We start from the raw sequence: 15865 nt of genomic DNA, 5'->3' as shown, positions 1-15865 counted from the left end.
ATCAGCGTGATGGTACCAACATCAGGCCATCCGCATCAGGAAACGCTGGCCCCAGCAGCTATGACGAAGAAGAGGAGGAGGAACAGCTGGAGTTGGAGCAGGAATTTCCTGCCACCACTGACGAGGGCCAGAGCGGTGCACGTTGGACTTCCACAATTCAGCGTGAATGGTCAGCAGAAGCAGACCAGGAAGAAGTGACGACTATGATGCATCACAACAACTATCACAACGCTCACAAGAGGATAATGAGGATTCTGGCAGGACTCTGGCACACATGGCTCAATTCATGCTAGACTGCATTGAACGCAACCCACGCATTGTGCGCATTCTGGACAACACCAATTACTGGGTTTATACCCTTCTGGATCCACGGTACAAACACAATGTTCCAAAACTGCTTGAAGAAAGAGTCACAGGTCAAAATGGAAGAATACCAGCAGGCCCTTGTGGAGACTTTAGAGAGGAGATTGACATCCTCCCCCTCCTCTAGCCAGTTGTACGCCGACAGACTGACTTCCGCAAACCCAGGACGACCAGGAGGGCAGCAAACAACACAAGCCGCAGCTAGTGCCCAAAAGGGAATGGTATCGGCAGTGTCCTTGGAGTGGGAACATTTTCTGACACCCATGCAGCAGCAGCCCACCGAACAGCAAGCGTGCAGATCCACCTCCAACACCGATCGCCTGGAGAAGATGGTCAAGGACTACATGTCAGATGGCGTAGCTGTGTTGAACAATCCATCTGCACCCTTCAACTATTGGGTATCGAAGCTAGACACCTGGCACGAACTGGCAATGTACGCAATAGAGGTGCTGGCTTGCCCGGCAGCCAGCGTTATGTCGGAACGCTGTTTCAGTGCTGCCGGAGGCATCGTCACAGATTGGCGTATCCGCCTCTCCACAGAAAATGCAGACCGTCTGACTCAAATTAAAATGAATCAATCCTGGATTGGAAACGACTATGCAACACTCCTGGACCCCAACCAAGTAACATGAACAATGACCATCTGTGATGGGTTAGCGTTTCCGGTCCCTGTTTATTGAACCTCTTATCTGTATTACATTTATGACTGCATGGCGGCAAAATGCATGCTATCCGCACGCTTCTTGTCCTCATGCAAGGCCTGGGTTGTTGTGTCTGAAAGCGTGGCCTTCTCCTCCTGCGCCTCCTCCTGTTCCATCACGTGTGCTGCTGCTGGGTTAGCGTTGCCGGTCCCTGTTTATGGAACCTCTTATCTTTATTACATATATGACTGCATGGCGGCAAAAAGCATTGCTATATCTGCACACTATTTGTCCTCATGCAAGGCCTGGGTTGTTGTGTCTGAAAGCGTGGCCTTCTCCTGCGCCTCCTCCTGTTCCATCACGTGTGCTGCTGCTGCTGCTGGCCTGGGTTAGCGTTTCCGGTCCCTGTTTATTGAACCTCTCATCTGTATTACATTTATGACTGCATGGCGGCAAAAAGCATTGCTATATCCGCACGCTATTTGTCCTCATGCAAGGCCTGGGATGTTGTGTCTCAAAAAGCGTGGCCTTCTCCTTCTGTGCCTCCTCCTGTTCCATCACGTGTTCTGCTTGTGCTGGGTTAGCGTTACCGGTCCCTTTTCCTGGAACCTCTTCTCTGTATTACATTTATGACTGCATGGCGACAAAAAGCATGTTACCTGTGCAAAGAAACCTGACATTTTCCACATTTTAAAAGACATTTTTTCCTTTGAAACTTTACAATCAATTTTCTCAAAAACTATAAGCTCTTTTTCAAATATTTTTTTTCCTCTTGTACCCACTCCCAAGGTGCACATACCCTGAAAATTTGGGGTATGTAGCATGTAAGGAAGCTTTACAAAGCACGAAAGTTCGGGTCCCCATTGACTTCCATTATGTTCGGAGTTCGGCGCGAACACCCGAACATCGCGGCGATGTTCGGCGAACGTTCGCGAACCCGAACATCTAGGTGTTCGCCCAACACTACTAACCATCTCTTCACCACTTTTGCTGTGTGTTTACAGGATTAGGTTTCCTGGTCCATTGGCTAAAAAAACACCCCCAAAGCATTAAGTTCCCACCACCATGTTTGACAGTGTTCTTAGGGTTGGAGGATTCTCTTTTGTTACGCCAAATGAAGGAGGCATCATTGTGTCCAAACATTGGAATTTTTGTTTCGTCTGACCATAACACAGAAGACCAGAAGTCTTCTTCTTTGTCCAGATGAGCATTTGCAAAGGTCAAGTGAGCTTTTGTGTGCCTTATCTGGAGAGGTGGTTGTTGAACCTGTTGTTCACAGTGCACCCACCTACTTATGTGAGCGCACGCAGTGTGATATTTAATACCACCAGTCACTGTACCTGTTCACAGTACGTGTGTGTGAGATATGTGCACATTTGTAATACCCATCACTGCATATACCTACCTGTTGTTGTGTTCAGTGCACCCACCTACCTACGTGAGTGCACCACTTCCACTGTCTCTCCCCACCTGCCTTCACCTGTCACCCTCACCTAGGCTGGCACCCGCTGATCCGCCGCGCCGCCCCACCCCCTCCAGACCCCTTGCACAGCCTGGCCAATCAGCGCCAGGCTGCGATATGGGGTGGATCGGGACTCCCTCTGATGTCATGACATCAATCCGATCGTCGCCATGGCGATGGGGGAAGCCCATACAGGAAATCCCGTTCAGAACGGGATTTCCTGTTGGGTATTTGCGCCGGAGGGGATCCGAGGGGTGGGAGGGATAGTGAAGGGAGGGGGGAAAGCATGTAGCTAGCACTAGGTTAACTACATGCTAAAAAAAAAAAAAAAAAAAACTCCCGCTGTCGTGCACAGCAGATAATTAGAACGGCAGGGAGGTTAAGAACATTAAAGGATTTTTTTTGTGGTTGTGTTTTTATTTCATTTAACCCTTTGTGGAAATGGGTAAGGGGTACTTTGTGGGTACCAAGGGCTTTGTACCCCTATACTCATTTCTCCCGAGAGGGGGGGTTCGTATCTGTAGTCCTCTTCTTAAAGGGGACTCCCAGATGCCACCATGAACCCCCCCCCCCCAGGGAGTCATCGCCCCCACCGCCTCCTATAGCACCGGAGGTGGGGAAGAGTCCCTTGTCCATGGATTGGACAAGGGCTCAGGGGAGAGGGGAAGGCTTGGCCGCCCCTCTCCCCCCTCTCCCCCCCCCCCCCAATACCATGGACCACGCGGGCTGGTATAGCTCAGGGTGCGAAGCCCCATACGGCCGGGGCTCCTCATTCTGCCTATCCCAGCCTGCATGGGGGACAAGGGGTTACAGAGAGCTCGGTAGGGGGACCTCACGTCCATTTTTTTTTTCAGTTTTCCCACACTCAGCACATAAAAATAATTTAAGAAAATTAAATCAATTTTCTCAAACTATAAGGTCTTTTTGAATTTTTTTTATTTTCCTCTTGTAGTCACTGGCCTCCTCTACATACCCTGCAAATTTGGTGTTTTTATTATGTAAGGGGACTTTTGCCATTAACCGCTAAATTTGGCGGGCATTAAAGTCTATGGGAAAAATGCGAACACAAACTTTTTTTTTTTTTTTTTTTGAACAAAAAAATTGTGGTTCATCGCGAACCCCGAAGTTTGCCGGCGAACTGTTTGAGCCATCTCTAGTCAGGTAGTGGTTGACTATTTAACAGAGAACAACTCATCTTCCACAGCCACCAGCACTACTACAAGCACCACATCCGCTGCATTTGAAACTTCGCAAGAGTTATTTGGTGGGGAAATCTGATGCCCAGCCATTATTGTTACAACAAGATAAAGGCGCTAAGCAAGTTACACCACCTCATATGTCTGAGTTAGGCGACACTATGGACGTAAGGTAGGAGGATGAAGTACCTGCTGTTGGTGAAGTTTAGGAGGTGTCTGAGACAAGCAAAGCTGGGCAGGATGATTGTGATGACGATGATACGGATGCCACGTGGGATCCTAAGAGACAAGATGACCATGGGGGACAGTTCAGAGGGGGAGTCAGAGAGGAGTAGGAGGAGATGAGTTCCTGAAAGAAGCAGGGGGAGCTCGTCATCAGCTGGTGGCAGTGTCCGACGCCATGTATCGCCACCTATGGACAGCCAGCCAACATGCCCTACAACGTCAGCTGCTGATGCCACCATAGTGCCATCACCCTAGGGGGGGATAAGTGGTTTGGAAATGTTTTAATATGCCTGCCTCAGATCAGAGCAATGCAATCTGTTCTCTCTGCCTCCAAAAATTGAGCCGTGGAAAGGCCCACACTCACGTAGGGACAACTGTCTTATGAAGGCACATGCAGAAAGGGCACAAACTGCAATGGGAACGGGTGCAGCATCTTCAGCCACTTTCTCCCTTGCACCTTCACAGCCACCCTCCTCCACTCTGCCTCTGACCTTGATCGGTTCCTGCTCCTCTGCCCACAACAGTCAGGTGTCTGTGAAGGATATCTTTGAGTGGAAAAAGCCAATTTCTGCCAGTCACCACCTTGCCCGGCGTCTTACGGCTGGCTTGGCGTAACTGTTATCTCGTCAGCTGTTACCATACCAGATGGTGGACTTTGAGGCCTTCCATAAATTTGTGGCCATTGGGACTCCACAGTGGAAGATACCAGGCCACAATTATTTCTCTAAAAAGGCGATACCCAAACTGTACCGTGAAGTTGAGAGGCAAGTGGTGTCATCTCTGGCACACAGCGTTGGGTCAAGGGTCCACTTGATCATGGATGCCTGGTCTGCCAAGCACGGTCAGGGCAGGCTTACACAGCCCATTGGGTCAACCTGGTGACCGCTGGCAAGCAGGGAGTACGTGGCTGTGCAGCGGACCAACTTGTGACACCTCCACGGCTTGCCGGCAAGCCTCCTGCCACCTCCTCTCCTCCTGCTACATCCTTTTCGCTGTCATCCTCCTCCTACTTGGCGGAGTGGCAGTTCAACTCTGCTGGTGCTGTGATCTCCTCCTCTCCAGCTACACAGCCCCAGATCCCCAGGGCCTATGGTGTATGCCAGGTACGATGGTGTCATGCCATCTTAGACATGTCTTGCCTCAAAGCAGAGAGCCACACTGGAGCAGCTCTCCTGGCTGCTCTTAACAAACAGGTGGATCAATGGCTGACCCCGCACCAGCTGGAGATCAACAACGTGGTGTGTGACAACGGCAGCAATCTCATTTCCGCTTTAAATTTGGGAAAGCTGACACGTACCCTGCATGGCATGTGCTGAATCTAGTCATTTAAAGATTTATGTCAAAGTACCCAGGCTTAGAGGACATCCTGAAACAGGTCAGGAAGTTGTGGGCATTTCAGGCGGTCTTACACGGCCATGGCACACTTTGCAGATATTCAGTGGAGAAACAAGTTGCCGGTGAGATGCCTAATTTGCGATAGCCCGACTCGCTGAAATTCAACCCTCCTTATGTTCTCTCGTCTGCTAGAACAGGAGAAAGCTGTCACTCAGTACCTCTACAACTACAGTAGAAGGACACACTCTGGGGAGATGGGGATGTTCTGGCCCAACAACTGGACACTCATGTGAAATGCATGCAGGCTCATGCAGCCGTTTGATGAGGTGACAAACCTGGTGAGTCGCAGTGAAGGCACCATCAGCAACTTGATTCTGTACGCTTACTTCCTGGAGCGTGCCATACGTAGAGTGGTGGATCAAGCTGTGGAGGAGCGTTATCAGGAAGAGTTACAGGAGGAAGCGTTGTGGGATCAATTATCATCAGAACCAGATGTTTCCTCAACACCTGCGGCAGCACAGAGGGAGGAGGAGGAGGAAGAGTCATGTGGTGAAGAGGAGTCAGACTCGGATGATGAGGAAAGTGTTTCTTTGGAGGAGGCGGCGGCGGCAGAAGAACTGCAGCAGGCGTTGCAGGGAGCTTGTGCTGCTCAGCGTTCCCATGGTATTGTTGGTTGCTGGGGGGAGGAGGAGGACTTACCTTACGTCACTGAGGAAGAGCAAGAGGAGATGGATAGTACGTCTGGATCTAACTTTGTGCAGCTGGCATCTTTCATGCTGTCCAGCCTGTTGAGGAATCCCCGTATAAAAAAACTCAAGGGGAATGAGCTGTACTGGGTGGCCACGCTACTAGACCCTCGGTATAGGCACACAGTAGTGGAGATGTTTCCAAATCACCAGAAGGCAGAAAGGATGCAGCACTTGCAGAACAAGCTGGCAACTATGCTGTACAATGCGTTTAAAGGTGATGTCACAGCACAATGCAATAAAGGTACCACTGCCAATAATCCTTCTCCCATGTCCACGCAGGCAAGGACAAGGACGCTCCAGTAATTTCATGGTGATTTCTGCCCTTAAAACGCTGCTTTTTTGAGTAAAATCCAGATTTTTCCTCGGTACTTTTGGCATATATCCCACTCATCCATGCAAAAACTCAGATGTTAGACCCCTTGAAACATCTTTTCCATCACTTTTGTGGCCAGCATATGTGTTTCTAGTTTTCAAAGTTCGCCTCCCCATTGAAGTCTATTTCGGTTATCGAAAGTTCACGCAAACCGAACTTTTGCGGAAGTTTGCGGATCACAAACCAAAAAAATCGGAGGTGCGGGCCATCTCTATTTAGAAATGGCCTTGTAGCTTGTAGCTGCAGGTCCTCACTGAGTTCCTTAGTCTTAACTATGACTGTCCATAAACCAACTGCAGTGAGCTGCTGTTTTTCACCTGTTTAATTGATAAAAACAGCTGTTCCCAATTAACCAGGGTAATTGGGAAGCTTTAGAACAGTTTGGGCTATTTGGAATGGTACAGAACTTTGGATTTACCCACAGACTGTGACAGTTTGTGAAGGGTATGAATAATTTTGGACTGGACACATTTTTGCTCAAATGTAAATAAAAAGCAGAGAAATGTTGTTTTCCCCCACAATAATGCTTCTTGTACATCATCTTGTTATCTTTTGGAAGATACCTACATAATTTACCATCAAAAATTACTTGTTGGTTGAATAAAAGTAACTTTGCCATAATTTGACAGGGGGTATGAATAATTATGGGCAGCACTGTGTTGACTAACTTGCAAGAAACAGAGTAAGATATTGGCTGATCAGCCTTGTTCAGAATTATTACAGGAACAGTTATTTATTTTTTCTTTTAAGTTAGCCAATAATTGGTATCATCCTCATGTATAACTGATGTAGACAGTAATTGTGTGCTTTCTGGTGATGTTAAGTTGCTCATACACCACTCAATGTTCAATCATTTTATTGAATCAGAGGAGAATTGACTATTTTTTCCATTCTGCTTGATTGATGGAATTTGACTGATGTATTGTCAAATCAACTCAATCGGGCAGGATGGAAAATATTGGTGAACTGCAATGGAATCGGCTAACGTTCACAAGATTTAGATAGACACAAATTGGATTGTTGGTGTTGGAGCATGGGGGGCACAACATGGTTCAGCTCGATTAGGGAAGGAGAATCCTATCAAATCTTGCTTGTAGTGTGTGAGGCCCTAGTAGATCGACTTTCCATCAACCACACTGTAGTTGATTACTTGATGGAAACTCAAGTAATGTATGGGTACCTTTAACCACTTCACCACTGAGGGGTTTTACCCCTTGAACACCAGAGCAATTTTCACCTTTCAGCGCTCCTTCCATTCATTCGTCTATAACTTTATTATTATCGCAATGAAATGAACTATATCTTGTCTTTTTTTGCCACCAATTAGGCTTTCTTTAGGTGGGACATTATGCCAAGAATTATTTTATTCTAAATGTGTTTTAATGGGAAAATAAGAAAAAATGTGGGAAAAAAAATATTTTTCAGTTTTCGGCCATATAGTTTTAAATAATGCATGCTACTGTAATTAAAACCCATTGCCCATTTGTCCCGGTAATAAAACCGTTTAAATTTCGTCCCTATCACAATGTTTGGAGCCAATATTTTATTTGGAAATAAAGGTTTTTTTTTTTTTTTTTTTTTGGTTTTTTTTTTGCATCCATCCCCAATTACAAGCCAGTAGTTTATAAAGTAACAGTGTTATACCCTCTTGACATAAATATTTAAAAAGTTCAGTCCCTAAGGTAACTATTTTTTTTATTTTTATTGTATTTTTTTTTTTATTACAAAAAAAAAAAAATTGGGGAGTGTGGGAGGTAATGAGTTAATTTATTGTGTAAAACTAATGTATTTGTATATGCAAAATGCTTTAGGGTGTACTTTTACTATTTACAGTGAGTTTGTGTCCGGAAGGACGCTTACAGGAAGCACTACGAGGCTGGGAAAATCACAATGATTGCGCTTTTTCTCATAGAAGCAGCAGATCATTGCGGGGGCTTAGATCAATGAACTGGAATGGATTTTCCCGTTCATTGATCTCCAGGCGAGCGGCGGCGTCCACGAGTGGCGGGAGCGCGGACGACGGTTTTTTAAGGGTAGAAAAAGGGACGGAGAAATTCGTACCATGGGGGGGTTAAGTGGTTAACCTCCTGAGCGATAATCCCGAGCTGAGCTCGGGGTATATCGCGCAGGAGGATTTCTGAGGCCCTGGTGGGCCGATTTGCATATTTTTTTTTTTTGTTACACGCAGCTAGCACTTTGCTAGCTGCATGTAATTTTCAATCACCATTGCGACCGGGGAAGCCCAGCAGGAAATCCCGTTCTGAAGTGGGTGGGAGGATGCCGCTGCGCTGCGGCTACCATGTAGCGAGCCCTAAAAAAAAAGTGCTGCGCCACCTCCTGGGCGATATAATTGTATCGCCCAGAGGGTTAAAGTGAACACGAGGTGAGTGATATGGAGGCTGCCATATTTATTTCCTTTTAAAGGGTACCAGAGCCCAATGTTCTATTATTAAAAAATGCTGTGTAGGTGGGAGGGTGTCATACTTTACTTACCGCTGCCTGTGTTTCAAGCTGCGTGGCTCCATTCCCGCTTCAAACCCCCATTGCAGCTCCAGACCAGAGCATCCAGTATGAAAATACTTCTGCCCTGTGAACGCGCTACTCCATCTTCCCTACTGCAGAGGGCTGTGGAATGCGCAGATGCCTGCAGGACGGGAGCGAGTGGGCGTGACTAGGAAAGATGGAGGAGCGCGTTCACAGGGCAGAAGGAAATACTGTGAATGCACGGCACAGTATTTCCATACTGGACTCTCTGGTCGGGAGCCGCAATGGGAGGTTGAAACGGGGGAACGGAGCCACAAAGCTTGAAACTAAGGGAGCGGCAAGTGAACTATGACACCTCCCACCTGTATAACACTTTTTTTTTTTTGACCATAGAACTTTGGGCTCTGGCATCCTTTAAGCAATACCAGTTGCCTGGCTGTCCTGCTGATCCTCTGCCTCTAATACTTTTAGCCATAGACCCTGAATAAGCATACAGCAGATTCGGTGTTTCTGACATAATTGTCAGATCTGACAAGATTAGCTGCATGCTCGTTGCTGGTGTGATTCAGACACTACTGCAGCCAAATAGCTCAGCAGGGCTGCCAGGCAACTGGCATTGATTAACATGGAACAAATATGGCAGCCTCCATATCGCTCACACCTCAGGTTCGCTTTAAGACCTGACCATAAAATGCATGATTCTTTTTTAGAAAGATCACAATATAAGTGCAACCTCAAAAATAAGCCCAGTTTGCAATGTCACCGTGGTCACGGGAATACGTAGTATACATTGCACACATAGTGAATAATTATTTGATTAGAGATGAGCAAAGTCATGGCTGCCAGTTTTGTGAGCTTTTCGTAGAACTTCCAGCGGTTGTCATGAATCTCCTGAACCGGTTTATCTAAACTGGGGAATTCAATCAGACACAACATAAAAGTGAAACTATAAATCGTGTCTTTTGATCAATATTAAGGGCTAAAATAGATTGAAACATTTCGCTTTCAGTTACACTTGTTTACAGCTAAAAGGATTTTCCTTGCTTTAATGCGGCTACATGGGAAAAAATGTAGATCATTGTATCGGTACACGGGCAAGGCAGGGAGCTCACGGCTGTTGGGATTTTAGGTTTTTCAGGCGTTTTCTTCCTTTTTACAATTGTGTTCCACACGTGGTTTTCTTTTCTTCTTTTTTTTATGTATTTATAACATTTTATTGAACTTTAACAACTTACAGCTTTATAGAAAAGACATTGTTTGCTAAATTGTACATAAGACATAAAATGGCAATAACCTTAATTAAAACAATTAACATGTCAATAACCTATATTCTATTATAATACATCTGGCACGTCTGGTTAAGTAATGTAAACTTTGACGTATGATCTTATCTATAGTCTTTATTAAAGATAAAACTCTTGGCAATCCCCTACTCAAACCTTCCCCGACCCTCTATCAAATAGAGGTGGAAGGCTGATGAGGGGTTTTGATTAGGTCTTCGCAGATTTGAAGACCCTGTCTGGTATCAGCTTTGATATGGCGTTCCATCCTGTATCTTGATATCTTCAAATTAGATTAGTGTGAGGATGTTCATGGGTTCATTAACCACTGTATGGTCTCTACTAGTAGGATTGGAGAGATGTATCATAACATTGGGTTCTTGTATTTAAACCAATAACATGAAACTTTAACCCAAACTATAACTAAACTAAAACTAAGTCTAACTACTTAAAGGTAGCTGCTTGGGGTTGTATTTAGTAGTGCCAGAATATTGTAATTTGGCTGGTGGTATTGTTACTTTTCACTTAGGGAATGGGCCCTGATAAAGGTCATTGGATTTACCCTTAGGGTGCATACACACATCAGACCATAGTCTTTGGAAAATGAAAGATCACAGACCAATTTTACCCTCTTCCATGTAGTATGAGCGCCATACCTACACAGTCTATTCTATTGAGCTGAACTCCCCATCAGATAGAAATCTTTGCAAGATGCTGTACACATTCAAAAGATCAGTATCTGCAAAAGATCTGTTCCTGCAAAAGATCCGTTCCTCCAAAATGCATTCACAGTCTGTATCTGCAGATCCTCACACACCTTGTTTACCAGACATTCATCTGCAGATCAGACAATAATCTGCAGATCTGAAGATCCATCCTGGTGGATCTGAGCTGCAGATGAATGTCTGTTAAACAAGGTATGTATGAGGATCTGCAGATATCCTAGACTATGAATGCATTTTGGAGGAACGGATCTTTTGCAGATACTGATCTTTTGAATGTGTACAGCATTTTTGTGTGCAGCATCTTGCAAAGATTTCTATCTGATGGGGAGTTAAGCTCAATAGAATAAACTGTGAAGTTATGACTCTCATACTACTTGGAAGGGGGTAAAATTGGTCTGTGATCTCTCATTTTCCAAAGACTATGGTCTGATGTGTGTATGCACCCTTAGTTTCTAGTTCTTATAATAGATTCTAATTTCAGATTGGAATTGAGCAAGGCTTGAAAGTGCGGCCATGATATGGGTTCTGTGGACTTCCAGTTTACAGTTATAAGGTAGATTACCGCTAAAAGGTGATGGCATATTATAGGTTGAATGTGTTTGTGAATGTTTTCAAGACCAAATATAAAGAGGGCAAGTTCTGGCTTTTGTGAGAAAGCACTTGAGATACGTTTTTAAGAAGCTCTCTAAAGGGTCCCATATTAATCTTACTAAATGGCAGTCCCAAAACCTATGTTTTAGTGTACCCAAATAATTGTTACATTTCCAGCATGTTGGAGATTGGTTAGGAGTGAATAATGCTATTTTTCTAGGGGTTAGGTACCATCTTGTGAGTAGTTTTTGAAATTGTTCCCAGTGAGAAGCACTGTGCGAATATTTTTTTTAATCAATTTGCTTTCTGTCAAAATCTGATTTGGTGATATGTTAACCTTTTAGATCGTAAGATCAAACATTGGTGTATTTAGTGAGCAATACTCCACATGTGGTTTTCAGTGGATTCTTTTATTACAGCATAATCTTGTTGTTATAATAAACTCTGGTATAGTAAACTACATCTCCAGGTCCCGGCCAATCTCCATTATAAGTCTATAGGAGCAATGCCTGGTATAGTAAACTCTGATATAATAAAACTTCTGTTACAGTAAACATGTTTTTGGCCCCTACATGACGCTGTCTCTGGATATAGTAAACAGTGGGCGGTGCATGCATCATGTGTCAGTGTGACACCCATGGTCTGCTGCTCTCTTCAGGCTGGTGCTTCAAGGCACGTGTTGCAAGTCCCACCAGCAAAGGTATCGGAGTCACTCACAGGAAGTGGGTGGCTGCCTCTATTCATTAACGGCTGCAATTTTTTAAGAATCCATTGATACTGTACCAGCAATTTGTCCAGCCTGGCTATTCAGCCTTAAAAAGCTGGGCACATTCTGTAACTTCTGTTCTGTTGGTGCCAGCGGGCCCCAAATTGTTGGGTGGGGCCCTCGGGGCACTCGGAGAGTGCACAGAAAATTTGGTGTAGCTGACTGTGAGTCTCTGACTTGCGGTTTGCCAGATATGGCCTTTTCTCCCAGGCTATTTTGCACCGCATGTTGAACAATCTCTTGCTCCCAACATTGTAGGAACAGTTTGGGGAGGGCCCCTTCCTATTCCGATAGGTCTATGCACCAGTGCCTATAGCATGGTCCATAAAGACATGGGTGACTGGCCTGCATGGAGCCCTGATCTTAACCCTGCAGAGAGCACCTTTGGGATGAAGTAGGGACTGTGAGCATTGCCTTCTTATCCAACATCAATGCCTGTGCATTAAATGATTGTTGTTATATAATTAAAATATAATAAACCTTTGAATTAAGAACCGGGTGGCATTTAACTTCACTTGTGTAAAAAGGCAGTCAACGGCTCAACACATTTGGTGATCATTGGGTGTTTTTCCTTTGCAGTCAAATCTCTAATTACTAGAGACAGCTGCATGTGAAACTTGCAGTAAGTTAGCTTTTTTTTTTTTTTTTTTTCAGGTTCCATCGATGTCCTCAACCCATTAAAAGTTCCAAGAGTCATTGCAGCTGATTGTTATGTTGCACGGCCAAGTAACATCTGCTTTTTTATTTATACAGGTTTGCTTGCACTACCTGTATACCCATATAAACTGTTTCAGGGGCAAACGCAGGATTTTTAAGGGGGGGATTCCTGAAAGGTCCGGAAGCACTTATGTCCCCGAGTGCTTCTGAATACAGGTGGCTCCATACTGCCCATGCACAAAAGTGCGCTGGCGTATTACGGAGCTGCCTATTTTTGGAAGTACTCAAGGACACGAGTGTTTCTGAGGGCTTCTGGTAGCAGCAAATTTGAACGGGGTACAGCGATGGAACAACTCCCCGAGAGAGAAACGGCAGATAGACTTAGTTTGGACAATTCAGTGGAATATGCAGTGTCATATAGCGCAAGCGATAGCCATATGATGCAGGGTTATATGCATCTGCGGAAGATGGTGGCGCTATATAAATAATAATAATTTGCCTCACCAGGATTGCACTTTTATTTAGCTTTCCTGTATGACAAGACACAAACACCCAGCACTAGGGAAACAAAGGTGAATGAGGGATGGCTGGTGCACACCAAGAGGGCTTCTGGGCGTTTTTCAAATAGACAGTGATTTGAAAAGCGCTTGGCTAATGTTACCCTATGAGGGTGTTCTCACAGCAGCGTTGTGATTTTTTCAAAATCGCAGGTATATTGCATGTAGCATTTTTTGAGCAATTCATTCAGAAATCGCTCTGAAAATCGCTTCACAAAATTGCACTCACTAATTGCTAGCAATTGCTATTGTGATTTTGGCGTGCATTAGCCCAGTAAGAGGAGGAGTGGAGAGAGACTGAGAATAGCCTGAGATGGAACAGAGAGCTTATCTGTATTGCAGAAAGCAGCCCTCCTGGAGTCTCAGGACTGTCAAAAACTTTTCACCTTGTATAACACCTTATCCACACATGCAGTCATAACAATGAGGAGAGACCAGACAGATGTTTGCCCACAGACCCTACAGGCAAGCTCTGCATCATGCTGTGTATATTTACCAGCTTGCCTGCCCTCTAATTGCACTTTTATCAGCTAGCCTAGTGTTTCACCTGAATACACCAGACACAAATCTCTGAATGAAAGGCTGCCTGGGGGGAGATTGCCCCCCCCCCCTTCCAGCCAGCACTAGGGGAAGGAGGAAAACAATAGTGAATGCAGAGAAAATGCAGAGAGAGTATCTGTATTGCAGTCCCCCATCACACAGGCTACTTGCATGTGTCTCCTGTCCCTGCCAGCCAAATCCAAAAAAGCCTCTCACACAAGCTGCAGGCAGCCCTCCTGGAGTTTAGGGACTGTTAAAACTTTTCAACCTGTGAAATACCTTTTGTAGCTGTCTACATGCAGTCTTTACAATAGTGAAAGAGCTGAGTTTTTCCCACAGTCCCTGCAGGAGGCAAGCCTTTACCAGCTCTCCCGCTTCAGCGATTTCAGGGAATTTTTTTTTAAAGGGACAGGAGTCTCAGGGGGGTGTTCCATACACCCAGAACCATGGTCTGGATACACCAGTGTGTTTAGTAGTAGTTGGAAATGTTCTTGTTATAATCATACACACTTACCATGTTTACTGCACTTCTACTTATGTTCTGCCTGTCTGCAAACATCTACAAGCTGCATTGCTACATACATCCTCCCAATGTACCACACTCCATATTCATTTCACCTGCTCAGCTTTCCTCACCTTGCTCTGCTTCTCATGAACTGTTAGCTTTCCTGAAATCTCTCGCTCCCACCAGCAGCTCAAAAATCTCCCAAACATTTAAATCTCATTCACATTTGCTTACTCTCTCCCTCCTGCTCTTACTTGCAGCTGGTGATATATCGCCTAACCCCGGGCCACAGCCTGCTGCCAGACAAGCATCCCCTGCACACTAGCTTCACACACTTCACAGCCCTCTGTCCACAAATAACCTCAACATCCACCCTCGCCTCAACCTTATTTCCATCCATCCCACCCACAAACACATGCTCCCCCTACCCTGCGGTCTTTGGAATGCCAGATCTGTCCGCAATAAACTTACAGCGGTCCATGACATCTTCCTCTCCAAAAACCCTCACCATCCTCACACTCACTTAGACATGGCTTACCCCCTTTGACTCTGTCGCAGAGGCTGCTCTTTTCTATGGGGAGCTTCACCTCAGTCACACCTCCAGATCAGACAACAGGACTGGGGGAGGGGTGGGTCTGCTCCTCTCCCTACCCTGCACCTTCCGTGTCCTCACCCCACCTCCCTCCCTACAATTCACATCATTCAAGACCGACACTATCTGCCTCTACCACTCCCTGCCAGCCATTGTTGTAGTCTTATACCGCCCTCCATCAAGCTCCACAGCACAATTTCTCAACAACTTTGGCTCCTGACTCCCACACACCATCTCCTATGACCTCCCCACCATCATCCTTGGGGATTTCAATATTCCCATCGATGAACCTAACAACTTTGCCGTGACCCAGATATTCATCGTAGCCAACTCCCCTAGCCTAGTTCAACGCACCAACACCCCCACCCACTCTGCAGGTCACACTCTCAACTAGTGTTGGGCGAACAGTGTTCGCCACTGTTCGGGTTCTGCAGAACATCACCCTGTTCAGGTGCTGTTCGAGTTCGTGTTCGGCCTTTTAGTTCGGGTTCGCCCGAACTACTCAATGCCCCCCGAACAGGGCCCCTGTTCGGCCAAACAGGGCCCTGTTCGCCCGAATACGGCCCCCCTATGGGGTCGCAGGCATAAGGGGGGAGCATGCCTGCGACCCCATAGGAAATTCCCCCCACCCCCTCCGCTAGCGCTCCCCCCTCTGCCCGCTTCCTCATAAAAAAAGTTTGCGGAAAGTTAATAGTACCTGGTGGCTGGCTGGCTGGCAGTGACTAGGAGACGCGTTAAGGCCGGGCAGCGGGCGGTTCAGCGGTAGTACCCTTGTGGTACTTCGGCCCTTTCTCTGACCTCACGTCCTCTACGTGATGACGCAT

This window comes from Hyperolius riggenbachi, chromosome 12 (genome assembly GCF_040937935.1).
Source record: "Hyperolius riggenbachi isolate aHypRig1 chromosome 12, aHypRig1.pri, whole genome shotgun sequence".
Classification (NCBI taxonomy): Eukaryota; Metazoa; Chordata; class Amphibia; order Anura; family Hyperoliidae; genus Hyperolius; species Hyperolius riggenbachi.
Note: the sequence above shows the minus strand (reverse complement) of the source record.